Below are 22,638 nucleotides of genomic sequence, written 5' to 3' on the forward strand. Positions count from 1 at the left end.
CGTATTTCTTTAATTAGTTTCTTACTATTTCTTAATTCCTCTATTTTCTTAGTCCCTAAATTAAAATCGGACACTATTTTCCTTAAAATCTCATAATGCGTCGACAAATTAAAAGCATGGGGCACAGATATATTAACTTCATACCATCCAAACTTTCTCATAAAAAATCCTGTATTAAAACGCATAAAAAAGGACCAATAGTGATTCTTAAAAAGGGCATTAAAACAGTAAACGAACAGATGGATTAAAAGAAACCTATTAAAATCTGGAAAATCTTTACCACCTTTTACTTTTGATTTCATCACGATTTCTCTTTTCAGCTTTTCCATTTTTGAGTTCCAAAAGAAGGTAAAGCAGGTTTTGGTTATCTTTTTTAAAACATTAACAGGCGGGGGGAAAACCATGCTAAGATACAATAAAAGAGGTAAAATCACCATCTTTAAAACCAATACTTTACCCTCCATTGTAAGTCTCCTCATGTTCCACATACATATTTTCGTATTTACTTTCTGTGTAACTGTTTCCCAACTATTATAACCATCATTATTTTCAGTGAATGATATACCTAAAATGGAAATGGATTCGGAGACATTAATTGGTACATCACGTAAAATCATCCCCCCAACACTTAAAATGTTACACTTATTAAAATTGATTTTAAAACCAGAAGCTAGACAAAAGGATTGCACTTGATGGAGAGTGGCCGTAAGTGATGGTGCATCTGTACACAAGACCGCCACGTCATCCATGTAGCCTACAACCTTGGCCTCCAAACCACCGCTTCCAGGCAGAGGGACACCGCATATCTGTTTATTTTGGCGTATTGCACATAACATTGGTTCCAGTGCACAGATAAACAGTAGGGGGGACAGAGGGCATCCCTGTTTCACCCCTGACCGTAAAAATACCTCTTGTGTCTTAAAACCATTCACTAAAATCTTACTTGTACAATCCTTGTAAAATGCTTTAAGCGATAGTAAAAACCCTTCTGGTATGCCCATTTTCTCTAAAACTTTAAAAAGATAAAAGTGTGAGACACGGTCAAATGCTTTTTCAAAATCAATAGATAAAATCGCCATTTTCCCCTTTCTGTCTTTCACATCCTCAATACAGTCTTTCACTAAATTCAGATTGTCCCATATACTGCGCCCCGGCACCCCACACACTTGATTAGAATGAATAACTTTGCTGATGACTTCTTTTAGACGATTTGCACAAATTTTAGCCATTATTTTATAGTCACAATTTAAAAGTGTTATTGGTCTCCAGTTTTCTAATTTTGATTTATCACCTTTTTTGTATAGGAGGGAGACTTCACCTTTCTTCCAGGAATTTAATAAAACCTTATTATTAAAAACCTCAGTAAACAAATAAAACAAATCATCTTTTAAAATATCATAAAAACATACATAAAATTCTATTGGGATGCCATCAGGACCAGGGACCTTTCCAGTTTTAAAACTTTTAATAGTTTTTAACCCTTCTTGTTCCGTTAAAACTTGGGATAAAAACTCTTGGGATGCGGGATCTAAAACAGCTGTTAGTCCTTGCAGCGAATCATCCATTAATTTATTATCTATATTTTTTCCATTAAAAAGATTAGAAAAAAAAAACTCAACTTTACCCAGCATATTTTTTATATTATTCTCACCATCTATATGGTCAATTATCACTTTTTCTTTTTTATTTTTCCTAAAAAAATATCTGGAACACTTTTCATTTTCTTCTATATGTTGTACTCTAGAACGAAAAATTATCTCTTTTCCTTTTTGTTCTAGCCATTTTGAAATCTCTTCTTTAAGTTTGAAATATCAAGTTGTACATCTATCCCATTGTCTCTGAGCTTAAATAATGTTTGTAGGCGGGTATTTAAAATTCTATATTCTTCATATTTTTCTTTGGCTCTACATATACTCTTTTTAATAAAAAAGTCTTTTATTTTTACTTTCATTCTATCCCACCATACACTCATAGTCTCATTTGTTTTTTTCCCTTTTCTACATTTCCTATAAAACTCAATAAAATCTGATAAAATCTGCGGGTCGGTTAAAAGGGATACGTTCATTTTCCAGCTTTTCTTACCACATTTTTTGTTGTCATTTACTTTTATGGTAAAGGATAAAAGTTTATGGTCTGAAAATATATTAGTTAAAACTTCACATTTGGCAGGTATTGTTTTATCTGAACCAAAAATAAAATCAATCCTAGAGCTACAATTAGCATTGCTCCAAGTGAAACCGGCATCCTCTGGGCTGTCACTATGACACTCTTTATATATGTCTATCAATTTAGCATCTTTGACTATATCATGTAGCATACCTGAGGTTTTATCGTAGTTCCTGCTTACAGAGCTGGAGCGCCGGTTTTCACCTTTTAAAACACAATTAAAATCCCCTGCTAAGATAAAAGGTTCAGAGTTATTAATAAATAATGGTAAAAGATCAAGCATTTCGGCTCTTTCATTTTTCTCTGGGGATCCATAAAAATTTAAAAACTGCCATCTAATACCATCAATAAAAGCTTTCACTAATAAAATACGACCTGGTAAAATTTCCTGAATAAAATCAATTAAAACGTTCCCTTTAAAAAGTATGGCTACACCCGCTGATCCTGCAGCATTCGATCCGGACCAGACAGATGGCCCACACTTCCACTCATCTTTATATTTTTGATATGACATTTCATGTGGGATATTACATTCTTGCAGAAAAAATACAGATGCAGTAAAACACGTAAAAAAATTAAAAAGAGCAGTTCTTCTCGTGTTAGATTTTATGCCTCTCACGTTGAGGGAAATACCTTTGAGTTCAGCCATCATTAGAAAATGTAGAAATTTTACTTAGGTAACTAAGAGCAACGGATTTACCTGTCCGATGAACCTGATCAGACCACTGGGCTTGCGCCTCCCTCCTCATCTGATAGTATCGTCACGAGAGTCTCCGTGGAGGAGGAAAGATTACCACATTTATATAAACCCGACGCTACACTGGCATAGCTCGGAGGGCTGGCTGGCAGAACCCGCTGGGTCTCCATTGGCTGGCCATGCAGTTCCTCATCAGGTGGGTCCCCGAGGGGTTCCGCCGCCCCTGTTTGACCTGTAGAAGGTCGTCCTATAGGAGGAGGTTGCGCACAAGGCAGAGCCTCTGACTCTTCAGAGGCAGCAAGATCCCGGTCCCCACCTGTAGCAGCGGAGACCGAAACCCCTGAGGGTCCAGCGTCCACGTCCCCTTCTGGAGAAGTGTCCATCTGTTCACCTCCTGCTGCCTCCTCCGAACCACCCTTTTTCTTTTTCTTAGGACCCACCTTTATCCACTCAGCACCCTCAGCACTAGGAGACCCAGACTGGGCATGGGCTTCTGTGTCGGCCTTTTGCCGGTCCCTTTTGACCTTACCAGTAGTGCCCTTCTGCTCCTTCTCAGCCCTCCTTTTGGACTCCCGCAGGTCCTGCAGCCAGGTTTTGGGATTTGGTATTTTACCTGTCATAGACTCTGGAGACACTTCACTATTTGGTACGCCCTTATTATCTCCAGAGGCTCCAGGTTGTTGTTCCTCCTCCTGAGGGGTGGTCTGATCTTTTGGTCCTTGGTCGGACGTCTTGGACTTCCCCTTTTGCTCATCTTCCCGAAATCTGTGAGGGCAAGAAAAATAAAAGTGACCTGGAGTCTGGCAAAAACTGCATTTCTTTTCCTTAGGGCATTCTTTTGTCTCATGTTCTTCACTAGCACAATTTCTACATGATACATGACAGTTTTCTTTTGAATGACCATAGCGCCCACAATTTCTGCAATATACTGGCATCCCAGAAAAGAAGAAATCCCCATTTGTTTGCCCAATTTTGAAACGGGCAGGGGGGAGCCGTATACCACCTGGTGTATTTGGATCTCTTGTACACTTCACAAGGAATTTCCACTTAGATGTCCATATGTTATATTCGTTTAATATCTTCCCAATACATTTAACACTTTTAAAATAAATTGCTAGAAATGACATTACTTCTGGAGCAGAAACAAAGGGCGAAAATATTTTTACAATAACCAGTCTTACCTCATCCAGGACGTGCTCAACAATTTGTATCCCTTTCAAAACAGGACTATTTTCAACTTTTTTTAACTTTTCTAGTACATCTCTAAAAATACCTTCTCCGGTGAATGTGATGTCATAGTCACCTCTTCTGGGATAATCCTGGATGGAGAGAATTTCATTCCTTTGTACGCCAAGAAGGTTCCTGAGCACGTCCTGGACTACATACCCTAATTTCCTCATATCCGAGCCACCCGCCGTGAAGTGAACTCGGATAGAGTTTTTTAGCCTCGCATAAAGAGGCACGAGGTTAGGGTCAACCTCCATGGAAAAACGCAACAAGGTTGCAAATTGCAGCCGCTTGCAATCTGCGCTCCCAGTGTTCTTGCAGCGAAAAACACCTGGAAGCTGGGGGATCGCAACTCGTTACCCTGGGACTAAGCCCTCTCCCTAATAGCAGCAAGCAGGTTAAGTCCACCAAAGTGGACGATCCTGCCAGGCCAAGGAGAGGGGTACCTGAGTGCCCTTCAACCACAATCTCCTGCAATAAAGCACTTGATCGTAGCCAAAAGGCCGAGAAGCGATAACCAGAATTGGTTTCAAACTACGGAGCCACCCAAGGATCCTGAAAAGTCCATTTGTGGAGATGAGCTCCTGGACTCCCGTTAAGAAGACATGTTGTCAACCTCTAGATCCCTTACATGCCTGCACTTTTCGGCTTGCTGCTGCTGCAATCCACGCGTTTTAGATCTGCATAACTCCACCTCTTTAAACACAGCACCTTCACCCCCTGCTGTTCCCACCCGCCTCAACACCGTTGGACGGGAGGAGAACCAATTAAGGCGGGGGGTGGGGTGGAACGAGCAGCTGTCTACCCTTAGCAGGAGGGCTCCTGATTACATACCTCTCCTGCTGCTGCTGCTGCTGGCTGTCCAGCAGCAGACTGAAGGTGGCTGCTGCTGTGCACAGGTATATAAAGGCTCAGAGCCTATTATGACACGCGCAGCCAGCGTTCCATTGCCACATTCCATCTACTGCAGGCAGGATACCTGGCTGGCTGAATGTCGCTGAGAAGCTCACAGAGACCGCCATAAGCAACAGTTTAACAGAATGCCACAGACTAATCAACCAAACTTTTTGGGTTGGGTTCTCTTTTATAGTCTGCAGGCATTAAATGAAAGAAGTCAGTGTTCCAGCAGAAGGAGACAACGTTTCAGAAAAGGCATTGTAGCAAACCAAAAAAGAAATTTTAAGCGCAGCAGAGTAACCAGCGCACATACCTGTTAGCTCAGGTGAGTTTAAAAGGCTGCTGTTGATAACAAGGGCATTTGCTAAATAGATGGTGTGTGTGCAACAATATACTGAAAGGTCAATTATATTGTGCAGCTTATCTCACCACCTGTAGTTATTTAGGTGAAAGCTCCAAAATGCTTGCCTAATATGTCTGTTTATCCAAAAGGAAGTAAAAAGGGAGAGCTAGAAAGATAGCATTGCATCACATTACATGGCAATGCAATGCACAGTTGCTGAAGTTGAACCAAAATGAGCTTGTAATCTGGCTTCTGCAACTTTGAACATGAAAAATCCAATGAGGAGAAGAAAAGCAAAGCCAAAGAGTCCATCCCAAAATCCGACAAACAAGCAAAATGAACAAAAAACATTGAATTCAATTCTTTCTGATTTTAGAAACTGCATTAAAGAAGGGGTGCACCGGTCCTGGAGATACTGCAATACCAGGTCAATGCGTGGAGTGGACAGAGCAAGCTCTTTTTCCATCTCCCTGTTCTAAAAATCCATTTAATATATGGTCCACAGATAGGGGACGTATCAGATATTAAACTGATAAGAACAGATACTACACTTGATCTTAGCCAAAAGGCCGAGAAGCGATAACCAGAATTGGTTTCAAACTACGGAGCCACCCAAGGATCCTGAAAAGTCCATTTGTGGAGATGAGCTCCTGGACTCCCGTTAAGAAGACATGTTGTCAACCTCTAGATCCCTTACATGCCTGCACTTTTCGGCTTGCTGCTGCTGCAATCCACGCGTTTTAGATCTGCATAACTCCACCTCTTTAAACACAGCACCTTCACCCCCTGCTGTTCCCACCCGCCTCAACACCGTTGGAAGGGAGGAGAACCAATTAAGGCGGGGGGTGGGGTGGAACGAGCAGCTGTCTACCCTTAGCAGGAGGGCTCCTGATTACATACCTCTCCTGCTGCTGCTGCTGCTGGCTGTCCAGCAGCAGACTGAAGGTGGCTGCTGCTGTGCACAGGTATATAAAGGCTCAGAGCCTATTATGACACGCGCAGCCAGCGTTCCATTGCCACATTCCATCTACTGCAGGCAGGATACCTGGCTGGCTGAATGTCGCTGAGAAGCTCACAGAGACCGCCATAAGCAACAGTTTAACAGAATGCCACAGACTAATCAACCAAACTTTTTGGGTTGGGTTCTCTTTTATAGTCTGCAGGCATTAAATGAAAGAAGTCAGTGTTCCAGCAGAAGGAGACAACGTTTCAGAAAAGGCATTGTAGCAAACCAAAAAAGAAATTTTAAGCGCAGCAGAGTAACCAGCTCACATACCTGTTAGCTCAGGTGAGTTTAAAAGGCTGCTGTTGATAACAAGGGCATTTGCTAAATAGATGGTGTGTGTGCAACAATATACTGAAAGGTCAATTATATTGTGCAGCTTATCTCACCACCTGTAGTTATTTAGGTGAAAGCTCCAAAATGCTTGCCTAATATGTCTGTTTATCCAAAAGGAAGTAAAAAGGGAGAGCTAGAAAGATAGCATTGCATCACATTACATGGCAATGCAATGCACAGTTGCTGAAGTTGAACCAAAATGAGCTTGTAATCTGGCTTCTGCAACTTTGAACATGAAAAATCCAATGAGGAGAAGAAAAGCAAAGCCAAAGAGTCCATCCCAAAATCCGACAAACAAGCAAAATGAACAAAAAACATTGAATTCAATTCTTTCTGATTTTAGAAACTGCATTAAAGAAGGGGTGCACCGGTCCTGGAGATACTGCAATACCAGGTCAATGCGTGGAGTGGACAGAGCAAGCTCTTTTTCCATCTCCCTGTTCTAAAAATCCATTTAATATATGGTCCCCAGATAGGGGACGTATCAGATATTAAACTGATAAGAACAGATACTACACTTGATCTTAGCCAAAAGGCCGAGAAGCGATAACCAGAATTGGTTTCAAACTACGGAGCCACCCAAGGATCCTGAAAAGTCCATTTGTGGAGATGAGCTCCTGGACTCCCGTTAAGAAGACATGTTGTCAACCTCTAGATCCCTTACATGCCTGCACTTTTCGGCTTGCTGCTGCTGCAATCCACGCGTTTTAGATCTGCATAACTCCACCTCTTTAAACACAGCACCTTCACCCCCTGCTGTTCCCACCCGCCTCAACACCGTTGGAAGGGAGGAGAACCAATTAAGGCGGGGGGTGGGGTGGAACGAGCAGCTGTCTACCCTTAGCAGGAGGGCTCCTGATTACATACCTCTCCTGCTGCTGCTGCTGCTGGCTGTCCAGCAGCAGACTGAAGGTGGCTGCTGCTGTGCACAGGTATATAAAGGCTCAGAGCCTATTATGACACGCGCAGCCAGCGTTCCATTGCCACATTCCATCTACTGCAGGCAGGATACCTGGCTGGCTGAATGTCGCTAAGAAGCTCACAGAGACCGCCATAAGCAACAGTTTAACAGAATGCCACAGACTAATCAACCAAACTTTTTGGGTTGGGTTCTCTTTTATAGTCTGCAGGCATTAAATGAAAGAAGTCAGTGTTCCAGCAGAAGGAGACAACGTTTCAGAAAAGGCATTGTAGCAAACCAAAAAAGAAATTTTAAGCGCAGCAGAGTAACCAGCGCACATACCTGTTAGCTCAGGTGAGTTTAAAAGGCTGCTGTTGATAACAAGGGCATTTGCTAAATAGATGGTGTGTGTGCAACAATATACTGAAAGGTCAATTATATTGTGCAGCTTATCTCACCACCTGTAGTTATTTAGGTGAAAGCTCCAAAATGCTTGCCTAATATGTCTGTTTATCCAAAAGGAAGTAAAAAGGGAGAGCTAGAAAGATAGCATTGCATCACATTACATGGCAATGCAATGCACAGTTGCTGAAGTTGAACCAAAATGAGCTTGTAATCTGGCTTCTGCAACTTTGAACATGAAAAATCCAATGAGGAGAAGAAAAGCAAAGCCAAAGAGTCCATCCCAAAATCCGACAAACAAGCAAAATGAACAAAAAACATTGAATTCAATTCTTTCTGATTTTAGAAACTGCATTAAAGAAGGGGTGCACCGGTCCTGGAGATACTGCAATACCAGGTCAATGCGTGGAGTGGACAGAGCAAGCTCTTTTTCCATCTCCCTGTTCTAAAAATCCATTTAATATATGGTGCCCAGATAGGGGACGTATCAGATATTAAACTGATAAGAACAGATACTACACTTGATCTTAGCCAAAAGGCCGAGAAGCGATAACCAGAATTGGTTTCAAACTACGGAGCCACCCAAGGATCCTGAAAAGTCCATTTGTGGAGATGAGCTCCTGGACTCCCGTTAAGAAGACATGTTGTCAACCTCTAGATCCCTTACATGCCTGCACTTTTCGGCTTGCTGCTGCTGCAATCCACGCGTTTTAGATCTGCATAACTCCTCCTCTTTAAACACAGCACCTTCACCCCCTGCTGTTCCCACCCGCCTCAACACCGTTGGAAGGGAGGAGAACCAATTAAGGCGGGGGGTGGGGTGGAACGAGCAGCTGTCTACCCTTAGCAGGAGGGCTCCTGATTACATACCTCTCCTGCTGCTGCTGCTGCTGGCTGTCCAGCAGCAGACTGAAGGTGGCTGCTGCTGTGCACAGGTATATAAAGGCTCAGAGCCTATTATGACACGCGCAGCCAGCGTTCCATTGCCACATTCCATCTACTGCAGGCAGGATACCTGGCTGGCTGAATGTCGCTGAGAAGCTCACAGAGACCGCCATAAGCAACAGTTTAACAGAATGCCACAGACTAATCAACCAAACTTTTTGGGTTGGGTTCTCTTTTATAGTCTGCAGGCATTAAATGAAAGAAGTCAGTGTTCCAGCAGAAGGAGACAACGTTTCAGAAAAGGCATTGTAGCAAACCAAAAAAGAAATTTTAAGCGCAGCAGAGTAACCAGCGCACATACCTGTTAGCTCAGGTGAGTTTAAAAGGCTGCTGTTGATAACAAGGGCATTTGCTAAATAGATGGTGTGTGTGCAACAATATACTGAAAGGTCAATTATATTGTGCAGCTTATCTCACCACCTGTAGTTATTTAGGTGAAAGCTCCAAAATGCTTGCCTAATATGTCTGTTTATCCAAAAGGAAGTAAAAAGGGAGAGCTAGAATGATAGCATTGCATCACATTACATGGCAATGCAATGCACAGTTGCTGAAGTTGAACCAAAATGAGCTTGTAATCTGGCTTCTGCAACTTTGAACATGAAAAATCCAATGAGGAGAAGAAAAGCAAAGCCAAAGAGTCCATCCCAAAATCCGACAAACAAGCAAAATGAACAAAAAACATTGAATTCAATTCTTTCTGATTTTAGAAACTGCATTAAAGAAGGGGTGCACCGGTCCTGGAGATACTGCAATACCAGGTCAATGCGTGGAGTGGACAGAGCAAGCTCTTTTTCCATCTCCCTGTTCTAAAAATCCATTTAATATATGGTCCCCAGATAGGGGACGTATCAGATATTAAACTGATAAGAACAGATACTACACTTGATCTTAGCCAAAAGGCCGAGAAGCGATAACCAGAATTGGTTTCAAACTACGGAGCCACCCAAGGATCCTGAAAAGTCCATTTGTGGAGATGAGCTCCTGGACTCCCGTTAAGAAGACATGTTGTCAACCTCTAGATCCCTTACATGCCTGCACTTTTCGGCTTGCTGCTGCTGCAATCCACGCGTTTTAGATCTGCATAACTCCACCTCTTTAAACACAGCACCTTCACCCCCTGCTGTTCCCACCCGCCTCAACACCGTTGGAAGGGAGGAGAACCAATTAAGGCGGGGGGTGGGGTGGAACGAGCAGCTGTCTACCCTTAGCAGGAGGGCTCCTGATTACATACCTCTCCTGCTGCTGCTGCTGCTGGCTGTCCAGCAGCAGACTGAAGGTGGCTGCTGCTGTGCACAGGTATATAAAGGCTCAGAGCCTATTATGACACGCGCAGCCAGCGTTCCATTGCCACATTCCATCTACTGCAGGCAGGATACCTGGCTGGCTGAATGTCGCTGAGAAGCTCACAGAGACCGCCATAAGCAACAGTTTAACAGAATGCCACAGACTAATCAACCAAACTTTTTGGGTTGGGTTCTCTTTTATAGTCTGCAGGCATTAAATGAAAGAAGTCAGTGTTCCAGCAGAAGGAGACAACGTTTCAGAAAAGGCATTGTAGCAAACCAAAAAAGAAATTTTAAGCGCAGCAGAGTAACCAGCGCACATACCTGTTAGCTCAGGTGAGTTTAAAAGGCTGCTGTTGATAACAAGGGCATTTGCTAAATAGATGGTGTGTGTGCAACAATATACTGAAAGGTCAATTATATTGTGCAGCTTATCTCACCACCTGTAGTTATTTAGGTGAAAGCTCCAAAATGCTTGCCTAATATGTCTGTTTATCCAAAAGGAAGTAAAAAGGGAGAGCTAGAAAGATAGCATTGCATCACATTACATGGCAATGCAATGCACAGTTGCTGAAGTTGAACCAAAATGAGCTTGTAATCTGGCTTCTGCAACTTTGAACATGAAAAATCCAATGAGGAGAAGAAAAGCAAAGCCAAAGAGTCCATCCCAAAATCCGACAAACAAGCAAAATGAACAAAAAACATTGAATTCAATTCTTTCTGATTTTAGAAACTGCATTAAAGAAGGGGTGCACCGGTCCTGGAGATACTGCAATACCAGGTCAATGCGTGGAGTGGACAGAGCAAGCTCTTTTTCCATCTCCCTGTTCTAAAAATCCATTTAATATATGGTGCCCAGATAGGGGACGTATCAGATATTAAACTGATAAGAACAGATACTACACTTGATCTTAGCCAAAAGGCCGAGAAGCGATAACCAGAATTGGTTTCAAACTACGGAGCCACCCAAGGATCCTGAAAAGTCCATTTGTGGAGATGAGCTCCTGGACTCCCGTTAAGAAGACATGTTGTCAACCTCTAGATCCCTTACATGCCTGCACTTTTCGGCTTGCTGCTGCTGCAATCCACGCGTTTTAGATCTGCATAACTCCTCCTCTTTAAACACAGCACCTTCACCCCCTGCTGTTCCCACCCGCCTCAACACCGTTGGAAGGGAGGAGAACCAATTAAGGCGGGGGGTGGGGTGGAACGAGCAGCTGTCTACCCTTAGCAGGAGGGCTCCTGATTACATACCTCTCCTGCTGCTGCTGCTGCTGGCTGTCCAGCAGCAGACTGAAGGTGGCTGCTGCTGTGCACAGGTATATAAAGGCTCAGAGCCTATTATGACACGCGCAGCCAGCGTTCCATTGCCACATTCCATCTACTGCAGGCAGGATACCTGGCTGGCTGAATGTCGCTGAGAAGCTCACAGAGACCGCCATAAGCAACAGTTTAACAGAATGCCACAGACTAATCAACCAAACTTTTTGGGTTGGGTTCTCTTTTATAGTCTGCAGGCATTAAATGAAAGAAGTCAGTGTTCCAGCAGAAGGAGACAACGTTTCAGAAAAGGCATTGTAGCAAACCAAAAAAGAAATTTTAAGCGCAGCAGAGTAACCAGCGCACATACCTGTTAGCTCAGGTGAGTTTAAAAGGCTGCTGTTGATAACAAGGGCATTTGCTAAATAGATGGTGTGTGTGCAACAATATACTGAAAGGTCAATTATATTGTGCAGCTTATCTCACCACCTGTAGTTATTTAGGTGAAAGCTCCAAAATGCTTGCCTAATATGTCTGTTTATCCAAAAGGAAGTAAAAAGGGAGAGCTAGAAAGATAGCATTGCATCACATTACATGGCAATGCAATGCACAGTTGCTGAAGTTGAACCAAAATGAGCTTGTAATCTGGCTTCTGCAACTTTGAACATGAAAAATCCAATGAGGAGAAGAAAAGCAAAGCCAAAGAGTCCATCCCAAAATCCGACAAACAAGCAAAATGAACAAAAAACATTGAATTCAATTCTTTCTGATTTTAGAAACTGCATTAAAGAAGGGGTGCACCGGTCCTGGAGATACTGCAATACCAGGTCAATGCGTGGAGTGGACAGAGCAAGCTCTTTTTCCATCTCCCTGTTCTAAAAATCCATTTAATATATGGTCCCCAGATAGGGGACGTATCAGATATTAAACTGATAAGAACAGATACTACACTTGATCTTAGCCAAAAGGCCGAGAAGCGATAACCAGAATTGGTTTCAAACTACGGAGCCACCCAAGGATCCTGAAAAGTCCATTTGTGGAGATGAGCTCCTGGACTCCCGTTAAGAAGACATGTTGTCAACCTCTAGATCCCTTACATGCCTGCACTTTTCGGCTTGCTGCTGCTGCAATCCACGCGTTTTAGATCTGCATAACTCCACCTCTTTAAACACAGCACCTTCACCCCCTGCTGTTCCCACCCGCCTCAACACCGTTGGAAGGGAGGAGAACCAATTAAGGCGGGGGGTGGGGTGGAACGAGCAGCTGTCTACCCTTAGCAGGAGGGCTCCTGATTACATACCTCTCCTGCTGCTGCTGCTGCTGGCTGTCCAGCAGCAGACTGAAGGTGGCTGCTGCTGTGCACAGGTATATAAAGGCTCAGAGCCTATTATGACACGCGCAGCCAGCGTTCCATTGCCACATTCCATCTACTGCAGGCAGGATACCTGGCTGGCTGAATGTCGCTGAGAAGCTCACAGAGACCGCCATAAGCAACAGTTTAACAGAATGCCACAGACTAATCAACCAAACTTTTTGGGTTGGGTTCTCTTTTATAGTCTGCAGGCATTAAATGAAAGAAGTCAGTGTTCCAGCAGAAGGAGACAACGTTTCAGAAAAGGCATTGTAGCAAACCAAAAAAGAAATTTTAAGCGCAGCAGAGTAACCAGCGCACATACCTGTTAGCTCAGGTGAGTTTAAAAGGCTGCTGTTGATAACAAGGGCATTTGCTAAATAGATGGTGTGTGTGCAACAATATACTGAAAGGTCAATTATATTGTGCAGCTTATCTCACCACCTGTAGTTATTTAGGTGAAAGCTCCAAAATGCTTGCCTAATATGTCTGTTTATCCAAAAGGAAGTAAAAAGGGAGAGCTAGAAAGATAGCATTGCATCACATTACATGGCAATGCAATGCACAGTTGCTGAAGTTGAACCAAAATGAGCTTGTAATCTGGCTTCTGCAACTTTGAACATGAAAAATCCAATGAGGAGAAGAAAAGCAAAGCCAAAGAGTCCATCCCAAAATCCGACAAACAAGCAAAATGAACAAAAAACATTGAATTCAATTCTTTCTGATTTTAGAAACTGCATTAAAGAAGGGGTGCACCGGTCCTGGAGATACTGCAATACCAGGTCAATGCGTGGAGTGGACAGAGCAAGCTCTTTTTCCATCTCCCTGTTCTAAAAATCCATTTAATATATGGTCCCCAGATAGGGGACGTATCAGATATTAAACTGATAAGAACAGATACTACACTTGATCTTAGCCAAAAGGCCGAGAAGCGATAACCAGAATTGGTTTCAAACTACGGAGCCACCCAAGGATCCTGAAAAGTCCATTTGTGAAGATGAGCTCCTGGACTCCCGTTAAGAAGACATGTTGTCAACCTCTAGATCCCTTACATGCCTGCACTTTTTGGCTTGCTGCTGCTGCAATCCACGCGTTTTAGATCTGCATAACTCCACCTCTTTAAACACAGCACCTTCACCCCCTGCTGTTCCCACCCGCCTCAACACCGTTGGAAGGGAGGAGAACCAATTAAGGCGGGGGGTGGGGTGGAACGAGCAGCTGTCTACCCTTAGCAGGAGGGCTCCTGATTACATACCTCTCCTGCTGCTGCTGCTGCTGGCTGTCCAGCAGCAGACTGAAGGTGGCTGCTGCTGTGCACAGGTATATAAAGGCTCAGAGCCTATTATGACACGCGCAGCCAGCGTTCCATTGCCACATTCCATCTACTGCAGGCAGGATACCTGGCTGGCTGAATGTCGCTGAGAAGCTCACAGAGACCGCCATAAGCAACAGTTTAACAGAATGCCACAGACTAATCAACCAAACTTTTTGGGTTGGGTTCTCTTTTATAGTCTGCAGGCATTAAATGAAAGAAGTCAGTGTTCCAGCAGAAGGAGACAACGTTTCAGAAAAGGCATTGTAGCAAACCAAAAAAGAAATTTTAAGCGCAGCAGAGTAACCAGCGCACATACCTGTTAGCTCAGGTGAGTTTAAAAGGCTGCTGTTGATAACAAGGGCATTTGCTAAATAGATGGTGTGTGTGCAACAATATACTGAAAGGTCAATTATATTGTGCAGCTTATCTCACCACCTGTAGTTATTTAGGTGAAAGCTCCAAAATGCTTGCCTAATATGTCTGTTTATCCAAAAGGAAGTAAAAAGGGAGAGCTAGAAAGATAGCATTGCATCACATTACATGGCAATGCAATGCACAGTTGCTGAAGTTGAACCAAAATGAGCTTGTAATCTGGCTTCTGCAACTTTGAACATGAAAAATCCAATGAGGAGAAGAAAAGCAAAGCCAAAGAGTCCATCCCAAAATCCGACAAACAAGCAAAATGAACAAAAAACATTGAATTCAATTCTTTCTGATTTTAGAAACTGCATTAAAGAAGGGGTGCACCGGTCCTGGAGATACTGCAATACCAGGTCAATGCGTGGAGTGGACAGAGCAAGCTCTTTTTCCATCTCCCTGTTCTAAAAATCCATTTAATATATGGTCCCCAGATAGGGGACGTATCAGATATTAAACTGATAAGAACAGATACTACACTTGATCTTAGCCAAAAGGCCGAGAAGCGATAACCAGAATTGGTTTCAAACTACGGAGCCACCCAAGGATCCTGAAAAGTCCATTTGTGGAGATGAGCTCCTGGACTCCCGTTAAGAAGACATGTTGTCAACCTCTAGATCCCTTACATGCCTGCACTTTTCGGCTTGCTGCTGCTGCAATCCACGCGTTTTAGATCTGCATAACTCCACCTCTTTAAACACAGCACCTTCACCCCCTGCTGTTCCCACCCGCCTCAACACCGTTGGAAGGGAGGAGAACCAATTAAGGCGGGGGGTGGGGTGGAACGAGCAGCTGTCTACCCTTAGCAGGAGGGCTCCTGATTACATACCTCTCCTGCTGCTGCTGCTGCTGGCTGTCCAGCAGCAGACTGAAGGTGGCTGCTGCTGTGCACAGGTATATAAAGGCTCAGAGCCTATTATGACACGCGCAGCCAGCGTTCCATTGCCACATTCCATCTACTGCAGGCAGGATACCTGGCTGGCTGAATGTCGCTGAGAAGCTCACAGAGACCGCCATAAGCAACAGTTTAACAGAATGCCACAGACTAATCAACCAAACTTTTTGGGTTGGGTTCTCTTTTATAGTCTGCAGGCATTAAATGAAAGAAGTCAGTGTTCCAGCAGAAGGAGACAACGTTTCAGAAAAGGCATTGTAGCAAACCAAAAAAGAAATTTTAAGCGCAGCAGAGTAACCAGCGCACATACCTGTTAGCTCAGGTGAGTTTAAAAGGCTGCTGTTGATAACAAGGGCATTTGCTAAATAGATGGTGTGTGTGCAACAATATACTGAAAGGTCAATTATATTGTGCAGCTTATCTCACCACCTGTAGTTATTTAGGTGAAAGCTCCAAAATGCTTGCCTAATATGTCTGTTTATCCAAAAGGAAGTAAAAAGGGAGAGCTAGAAAGATAGCATTGCATCACATTACATGGCAATGCAATGCACAGTTGCTGAAGTTGAACCAAAATGAGCTTGTAATCTGGCTTCTGCAACTTTGAACATGAAAAATCCAATGAGGAGAAGAAAAGCAAAGCCAAAGAGTCCATCCCAAAATCCGACAAACAAGCAAAATGAACAAAAAACATTGAATTCAATTCTTTCTGATTTTAGAAACTGCATTAAAGAAGGGGTGCACCGGTCCTGGAGATACTGCAATACCAGGTCATTGCGTGGAGTGGACAGAGCAAGCTCTTTTTCCATCTCCCTGTTCTAAAAATCCTTTTAATATATGGTCCCCAGATAGGGGACGTATCAGATATTAAACTGATAAGAACAGATACTACACTTGATCTTAGCCAAAAGGCCGAGAAGCGATAACCAGAATTGGTTTCAAACTACGGAGCCACCCAAGGATCCTGAAAAGTCCATTTGTGGAGATGAGCTCCTGGACTCCCGTTAAGAAGACATGTTGTCAACCTCTAGATCCCTTACATGCCTGCACTTTTCGGCTTGCTGCTGCTGCAATCCACGCGTTTTAGATCTGCATAACTCCACCTCTTTAAACACAGCACCTTCACCCCCTGCTGTTCCCACCCGCCTCAACACCGTTGGAAGGGAGGAGAACCAATTAAGGCGGGGGGTGGGGTGGAACGAGCAGCTGTCTACCCTTAGCAGGAGGGCTCCTGATTACATACCTCTCCTGCTGCTGCTGCTGCTGGCTGTCCAGCAGCAGACTGAAGGTGGCTGCTGCTGTGCACAGGTATATAAAGGCTCAGAGCCTATTATGACACGCGCAGCCAGCGTTCCATTGCCACATTCCATCTACTGCAGGCAGGATACCTGGCTGGCTGAATGTCGCTGAGAAGCTCACAGAGACCGCCATAAGCAACAGTTTAACAGAATGCCACAGACTAATCAACCAAACTTTTTGGGTTGGGTTCTCTTTTATAGTCTGCAGGCATTAAATGAAAGAAGTCAGTGTTCCAGCAGAAGGAGACAACGTTTCAGAAAAGGCATTGTAGCAAACCAAAAAAGAAATTTTAAGCGCAGCAGAGTAACCAGCGCACATACCTGTTAGCTCAGGTGAGTTTAAAAGGCTGCTGTTGATAACAAGGGCATTTGCTAAATAGATGGTGTGTGTGCAACAATATACTGAAAGGTCAATTATATTGTGCAGCTTATCTCACCACCTGTAGTTATTTAGGTGAAAGCTCCAAAATGCTTGCCTAATATGTCTGTTTATCCAAAAGGAAGTAAAAAGGGAGAGCTAGAAAGATAGCATTGCATCACATTACATGGCAATGCAATGCACAGTTGCTGAAGTTGAACCAAAATGAGCTTGTAATCTGGCTTCTGCAACTTTGAACATGAAAAATCCAATGAGGAGAAGAAAAGCAAAGCCAAAGAGTCCATCCCAAAATCCGACAAACAAGCAAAATGAACAAAAAACATTGAATTCAATTCTTTCTGATTTTAGAAACTGCATTAAAGAAGGGGTGCACCGGTCCTGGAGATACTGCAATACCAGGTCAATGCGTGGAGTGGACAGAGCAAGCTCTTTTTCCATCTCCCTGTTCTAAAAATCCATTTAATATATGGTCCCCAGATAGGGGACGTATCAGATATTAAACTGATAAGAACAGATACTACACTTGATCTTAGCCAAAAGGCCGAGAAGCGATAACCAGAATTGGTTTCAAACTACGGAGCCACCCAAGGATCCTGAAAAGTCCATTTGTGGAGATGAGCTCCTGGACTCCCGTTAAGAAGACATGTTGTCAACCTCTAGATCCCTTACATGCCTGCACTTTTCGGCTTGCTGCTGCTGCAATCCACGCGTTTTAGATCTGCATAACTCCACCTCTTTAAACACAGCACCTTCACCCCCTGCTGTTCCCACCCGCCTCAACACCGTTGGAAGGGAGGAGAACCAATTAAGGCGGGGGGTGGGGTGGAACGAGCAGCTGTCTACCCTTAGCAGGAGGGCTCCTGATTACATACCTCTCCTGCTACTGCTGCTGCTGGCTGTCCAGCAGCAGACTGAAGGTGGCTGCTGCTGTGCACAGGTATATAAAGGCTCAGAGCCTATTATGACACGCGCAGCCAGCGTTCCATTGCCACATTCCATCTACTGTAGGCAGGATACCTGGCTGGCTGAATGTCGCTGAGAAGCTCACAGAGACCGCCATAAGCAACAGTTTAACAGAATGCCACAGACTAATCAACCAAACTTTTTGGGTTGGGTTCTCTTTTATAGTCTGCAGGCATTAAATGAAAGAAGTCAGTGTTCCAGCAGAAGGAGACAACGTTTCAGAAAAGGCATTGTAGCAAACCAAAAAAGAAATTTTAAGCGCAGCAGAGTAACCAGCGCACATACCTGTTAGCTCAGGTGAGTTTAAAAGGCTGCTGTTGATAACAAGGGCATTTGCTAAATAGATGGTGTGTGTGCAACAATATACTGAAAGGTCAATTATATTGTGCAGCTTATCTCACCACCTGTAGTTATTTAGGTGAAAGCTCCAAAATGCTTGCCTAATATGTCTGTTTATCCAAAAGGAAGTAAAAAGGGAGAGCTAGAAAGATAGCATTGCATCACATTACATGGCAATGCAATGCACAGTTGCTGAAGTTGAACCAAAATGAGCTTGTAATCTGGCTTCTGCAACTTTGAACATGAAAAATCCAATGAGGAGAAGAAAAGCAAAGCCAAAGAGTCCATCCCAAAATCCGACAAACAAGCAAAATGAACAAAAAACATTGAATTCAATTCTTTCTGATTTTAGAAACTGCATTAAAGAAGGGGTGCACCGGTCCTGGAGATACTGCAATACCAGGTCAATGCGTGGAGTGGACAGAGCAAGCTCTTTTTCCATCTCCCTGCTCTAAAAATCCATTTAATATATGGTCCCCAGATAGGGGACGTATCAGATATTAAACTGATAAGAACAGATACTACACTTGATCTTAGCCAAAAGGCCGAGAAGCGATAACCAGAATTGGTTTCAAACTACGGAGCCACCCAAGGATCCTGAAAAGTCCATTTGTGGAGATGAGCTCCTGGACTCCCGTTAAGAAGACATGTTGTCAACCTCTAGATCCCTTACATGCCTGCACTTTTCGGCTTGCTGCTGCTGCAATCCACGCGTTTTAGATCTGCATAACTCCACCTCTTTAAACACAGCAAATTCACCCCCTGCTGTTCCCACCCGCCTCAACACCATTGGAAGGGAGGAGAACCAATTAAGGCGGGGGGTGGGGTGGAACGAGCAGCTGTCTACCCTTAGCAGGAGGGCTCCTGATTACATACCTCTCCTGCTGCTGCTGCTGCTGGCTGTCCAGCAGCAGACTGAAGGTGGCTGCTGCTGTGCACAGGTATATAAAGGCTCAGAGCCTATTATGACACGCGCAGCCAGCGTTCCATTGCCACATTCCATCTACTGCAGGCAGGATACCTGGCTGGCTGAATGTCGCTGAGAAGCTCACAGAGACCGCCATAAGCAACAGTTTAACAGAATGCCACAGACTAATCAACCAAACTTTTTGGGTTGGGTTCTCTTTTATAGTCTGCAGGCATTAAATGAAAGAAGTCAGTGTTCCAGCAGAAGGAGACAACGTTTCAGAAAAGGCATTGTAGCAAACCAAAAAAGAAATTTTAAGCGCAGCAGAGTAACCAGCGCACATACCTGTTAGCTCAGGTGAGTTTAAAAGGCTGCTGTTGATAACAAGGGCATTTGCTAAATAGATGGTGTGTGTGCAACAATATACTGAAAGGTCAATTATATTGTGCAGCTTATCTCACCACCTGTAGTTATTTAGGTGAAAGCTCCAAAATGCTTGCCTAATATGTCTGTTTATCCAAAAGGAAGTAAAAAGGGAGAGCTAGAAAGATAGCATTGCATCACATTACATGGCAATGCAATGCACAGTTGCTGAAGTTGAACCAAAATGAGCTTGTAATCTGGCTTCTGCAACTTTGAACATGAAAAATCCAATGAGGAGAAGAAAAGCAAAGCCAAAGAGTCCATCCCAAAATCCGACAAACAAGCAAAATGAACAAAAAACATTGAATTCAATTCTTTCTGATTTTAGAAACTGCATTAAAGAAGGGGTGCACCGGTCCTGGAGATACTGCAATACCAGGTCAATGCGTGGAGTGGACAGAGCAAGCTCTTTTTCCATCTCCCTGTTCTAAAAATCCATTTAATATATGGTCCCCAGATAGGGGACGTATCAGATATTAAACTGATAAGAACAGATACTACACTTGATCTTAGCCAAAAGGCCGAGAAGCGATAACCAGAATTGGTTTCAAACTACGGAGCCACCCAAGGATCCTGAAAAGTCCATTTGTGGAGATGAGCTCCTGGACTCCCGTTAAGAAGACATGTTGTCAACCTCTAGATCCCTTACATGCCTGCACTTTTCGGCTTGCTGCTGCTGCAATCCACGCGTTTTAGATCTGCATAACTCCACCTCTTTAAACACAGCACCTTCACCCCCTGCTGTTCCCACCCGCCTCAACACCGTTGGAAGGGAGGAGAACCAATTAAGGCGGGGGGGGGGGTGGAACGAGCAGCTGTCTACCCTTAGCAGGAGGGCTCCTGATTACATACCTCTCCTGCTGCTGCTGCTGCTGGCTGTCCAGCAGCAGACTGAAGGTGGCTGCTGCTGTGCACAGGTATATAAAGGCTCAGAGCCTATTATGACATGCGCAGCCAGCGTTCCATTGCCACATTCCATCTACTGCAGGCAGGATACCTGGCTGGCTGAATGTCGCTGAGAAGCTCACAGAGACCGCCATAAGCAACAGTTTAACAGAATGCCACAGACTAATCAACCAAACTTTTTGGGTTGGGTTCTCTTTTATAGTCTGCAGGCATTAAGTGAAAGAAGTCAGTGTTCAAGCAGAAGGAGACAACGTTTCAGAAAAGGCATTGTAGCAAACCAAAAAAGAAATTTTAAGCGCAGCAGAGTAACCAGCGCACATACCTGTTAGCTCAGGTGAGTTTAAAAGGCTGCTGTTGATAGCAAGGGCATTTGCTAAATAGATGGTGTGTGTGCAACAATATACTGAAAGGTCAATTATATTGTGCAGCTTATCTCACCACCTGTAGTTATTTAGGTGAAAGCTCCAAAATGCTTGCCTAATATGTCTGTTTATCCAAAAGGAAGTAAAAAGGGAGAGCTAGAAAGATAGCATTGCATCACATTACATGGCAATGCAATGCACAGTTGCTGAAGTTGAACCAAAATGAGCTTGTAATCTGGTTTCTGCAACTTTGAACATGAAAAATCCAATGAGGAGAAGAAAAGCAAAGCCAAAGAGTCCATCCCAAAATCCGACAAACAAGCAAAATGAACAAAAAACATTGAATTCAATTCTTTCTGATTTTAGAAACTGCATTAAAGAAGGGGTGCACTGGTCCTGGAGATACTGCAATACCAGGTCAATGCGTGGAGTGGACAGAGCAAGCTCTTTTTCCATCTCCCTGTTCTAAAAATCCATTTAATATATGGTCCCCAGATAGGGGACGTATCAGATATTAAACTGATAAGAACAGATACTACACTTGATCTTAGCCAAAAGGCCAAGAAGCGATAACCAGAATTGGTTTCAAACTACGGAGCCACCCAAGGATCCTGAAAAGTCCTTTTGTGGAGATGAGCTCCTGGACTCCCGTTAAGAAGACATGTTGTCAACCTCTAGATCCCTTACATGCCTGCACTTTTCGGCTTGCTGCTGCTGCAATCCACGCGTTTTAGATCTGCATAACTCCACCTCTTTAAACACAGCACCTTCACCCCCTGCTGTTCCCACCCGCCTCAACACCGTTGGAAGGGAGGAGAACCAATTAAGGCGGGGGGTGGGGTGGAACGAGCAGCTGTCTACCCTTAGCAGGAGGGCTCCTGATTACATACCTCTCCTGCTGCTGCTGCTGCTGGCTGTCCAGCAGCAGACTGAAGGTGGCTGCTGCTGTGCACAGGTATATAAAGGCTCAGAGCCTATTATGACACGCGCAGCCAGCGTTCCATTGCCACATTCCATCTACTGCAGGCAGGATACCTGGCTGGCTGAATGTCGCTGAGAAGCTCACAGAGACCGCCATAAGCAACAGTTTAACAGAATGCCACAGACTAATCAACCAAACTTTTTGGGTTGGGTTCTCTTTTATAGTCTGCAGGCATTAAATGAAAGAAGTCAGTGTTCCAGCAGAAGGAGACAACGTTTCAGAAAAGGCATTGTAGCAAACCAAAAAAGAAATTTTAAGCGCAGCAGAGTAACCAGCGCACATACCTGTTAGCTCAGGTGAGTTTAAAAGGCTGCTGTTGATAACAAGGGCATTTGCTAAATAGATGGTGTGTGTGCAACAATATACTGAAAGGTCAATTATATTGTGCAGCTTATCTCACCACCTGTAGTTATTTAGGTGAAAGCTCCAAAATGCTTGCCTAATATGTCTGTTTATCCAAAAGGAAGTAAAAAGGGAGAGCTAGAAAGATAGCATTGCATCACATTACATGGCAATGCAATGCACAGTTGCTGAAGTTGAACCAAAATGAGCTTGTAATCTGGCTTCTGCAACTTTGAACATGAAAAATCCAATGAGGAGAAGAAAAGCAAAGCCAAAGAGTCCATCCCAAAATCCGACAAACA

The 22,638-nt window shown here is 43.8% G+C and overlaps 13 non-coding genes across 13 annotated transcripts; all 13 read right to left on the reverse strand.

Annotated features, from left to right (window-relative positions):
- Positions 1 to 5,720: 5,720 nt before the first annotated feature.
- Positions 5,721 to 5,911, reverse strand: LOC141149926 (U2 spliceosomal RNA). Its single transcript, XR_012246204.1, has one exon. It is a non-coding gene; the product is annotated as a U2 spliceosomal RNA (small nuclear RNA).
- Positions 5,912 to 7,026: 1,115 nt separating this feature from the next.
- LOC141274910 (U2 spliceosomal RNA) lies at positions 7,027 to 7,217 on the reverse strand. Its single transcript, XR_012323171.1, has one exon. It is a non-coding gene; the product is annotated as a U2 spliceosomal RNA (small nuclear RNA).
- A 1,115-nt stretch (positions 7,218 to 8,332) lies between these two features.
- On the reverse strand, positions 8,333 to 8,523 carry LOC141149980 (U2 spliceosomal RNA). The gene has a single exon (XR_012246255.1). It is a non-coding gene; the product is annotated as a U2 spliceosomal RNA (small nuclear RNA).
- A 1,115-nt stretch (positions 8,524 to 9,638) lies between these two features.
- Positions 9,639 to 9,829, reverse strand: LOC141274911 (U2 spliceosomal RNA). The gene has a single exon (XR_012323172.1). It is a non-coding gene; the product is annotated as a U2 spliceosomal RNA (small nuclear RNA).
- A 1,115-nt stretch (positions 9,830 to 10,944) lies between these two features.
- On the reverse strand, positions 10,945 to 11,135 carry LOC141149981 (U2 spliceosomal RNA). The gene has a single exon (XR_012246256.1). It is a non-coding gene; the product is annotated as a U2 spliceosomal RNA (small nuclear RNA).
- Positions 11,136 to 12,250: 1,115 nt separating this feature from the next.
- On the reverse strand, positions 12,251 to 12,441 carry LOC141274912 (U2 spliceosomal RNA). The gene has a single exon (XR_012323173.1). It is a non-coding gene; the product is annotated as a U2 spliceosomal RNA (small nuclear RNA).
- Positions 12,442 to 13,556: 1,115 nt separating this feature from the next.
- Positions 13,557 to 13,747, reverse strand: LOC141274913 (U2 spliceosomal RNA). The gene has a single exon (XR_012323174.1). It is a non-coding gene; the product is annotated as a U2 spliceosomal RNA (small nuclear RNA).
- Positions 13,748 to 14,862: 1,115 nt separating this feature from the next.
- On the reverse strand, positions 14,863 to 15,053 carry LOC141274914 (U2 spliceosomal RNA). The gene has a single exon (XR_012323175.1). It is a non-coding gene; the product is annotated as a U2 spliceosomal RNA (small nuclear RNA).
- A 1,115-nt stretch (positions 15,054 to 16,168) lies between these two features.
- LOC141149975 (U2 spliceosomal RNA) lies at positions 16,169 to 16,359 on the reverse strand. Its single transcript, XR_012246250.1, has one exon. It is a non-coding gene; the product is annotated as a U2 spliceosomal RNA (small nuclear RNA).
- A 1,115-nt stretch (positions 16,360 to 17,474) lies between these two features.
- Positions 17,475 to 17,665, reverse strand: LOC141274915 (U2 spliceosomal RNA). The gene has a single exon (XR_012323176.1). It is a non-coding gene; the product is annotated as a U2 spliceosomal RNA (small nuclear RNA).
- A 1,115-nt stretch (positions 17,666 to 18,780) lies between these two features.
- On the reverse strand, positions 18,781 to 18,971 carry LOC141149427 (U2 spliceosomal RNA). The gene has a single exon (XR_012245725.1). It is a non-coding gene; the product is annotated as a U2 spliceosomal RNA (small nuclear RNA).
- A 1,115-nt stretch (positions 18,972 to 20,086) lies between these two features.
- LOC141274917 (U2 spliceosomal RNA) lies at positions 20,087 to 20,277 on the reverse strand. The gene has a single exon (XR_012323178.1). It is a non-coding gene; the product is annotated as a U2 spliceosomal RNA (small nuclear RNA).
- Positions 20,278 to 21,392: 1,115 nt separating this feature from the next.
- LOC141151420 (U2 spliceosomal RNA) lies at positions 21,393 to 21,583 on the reverse strand. The gene has a single exon (XR_012247103.1). It is a non-coding gene; the product is annotated as a U2 spliceosomal RNA (small nuclear RNA).
- Positions 21,584 to 22,638: the final 1,055 nt, after the last annotated feature.

Source organism: Phyllobates terribilis, unplaced genomic scaffold (genome assembly GCF_046119375.1).
Source record: "Phyllobates terribilis strain yellow unplaced genomic scaffold, ASM4611937v1 Scaffold_5__5_contigs__length_657084704, whole genome shotgun sequence".
Taxonomy (NCBI): domain Eukaryota; kingdom Metazoa; phylum Chordata; class Amphibia; order Anura; family Dendrobatidae; genus Phyllobates; species Phyllobates terribilis.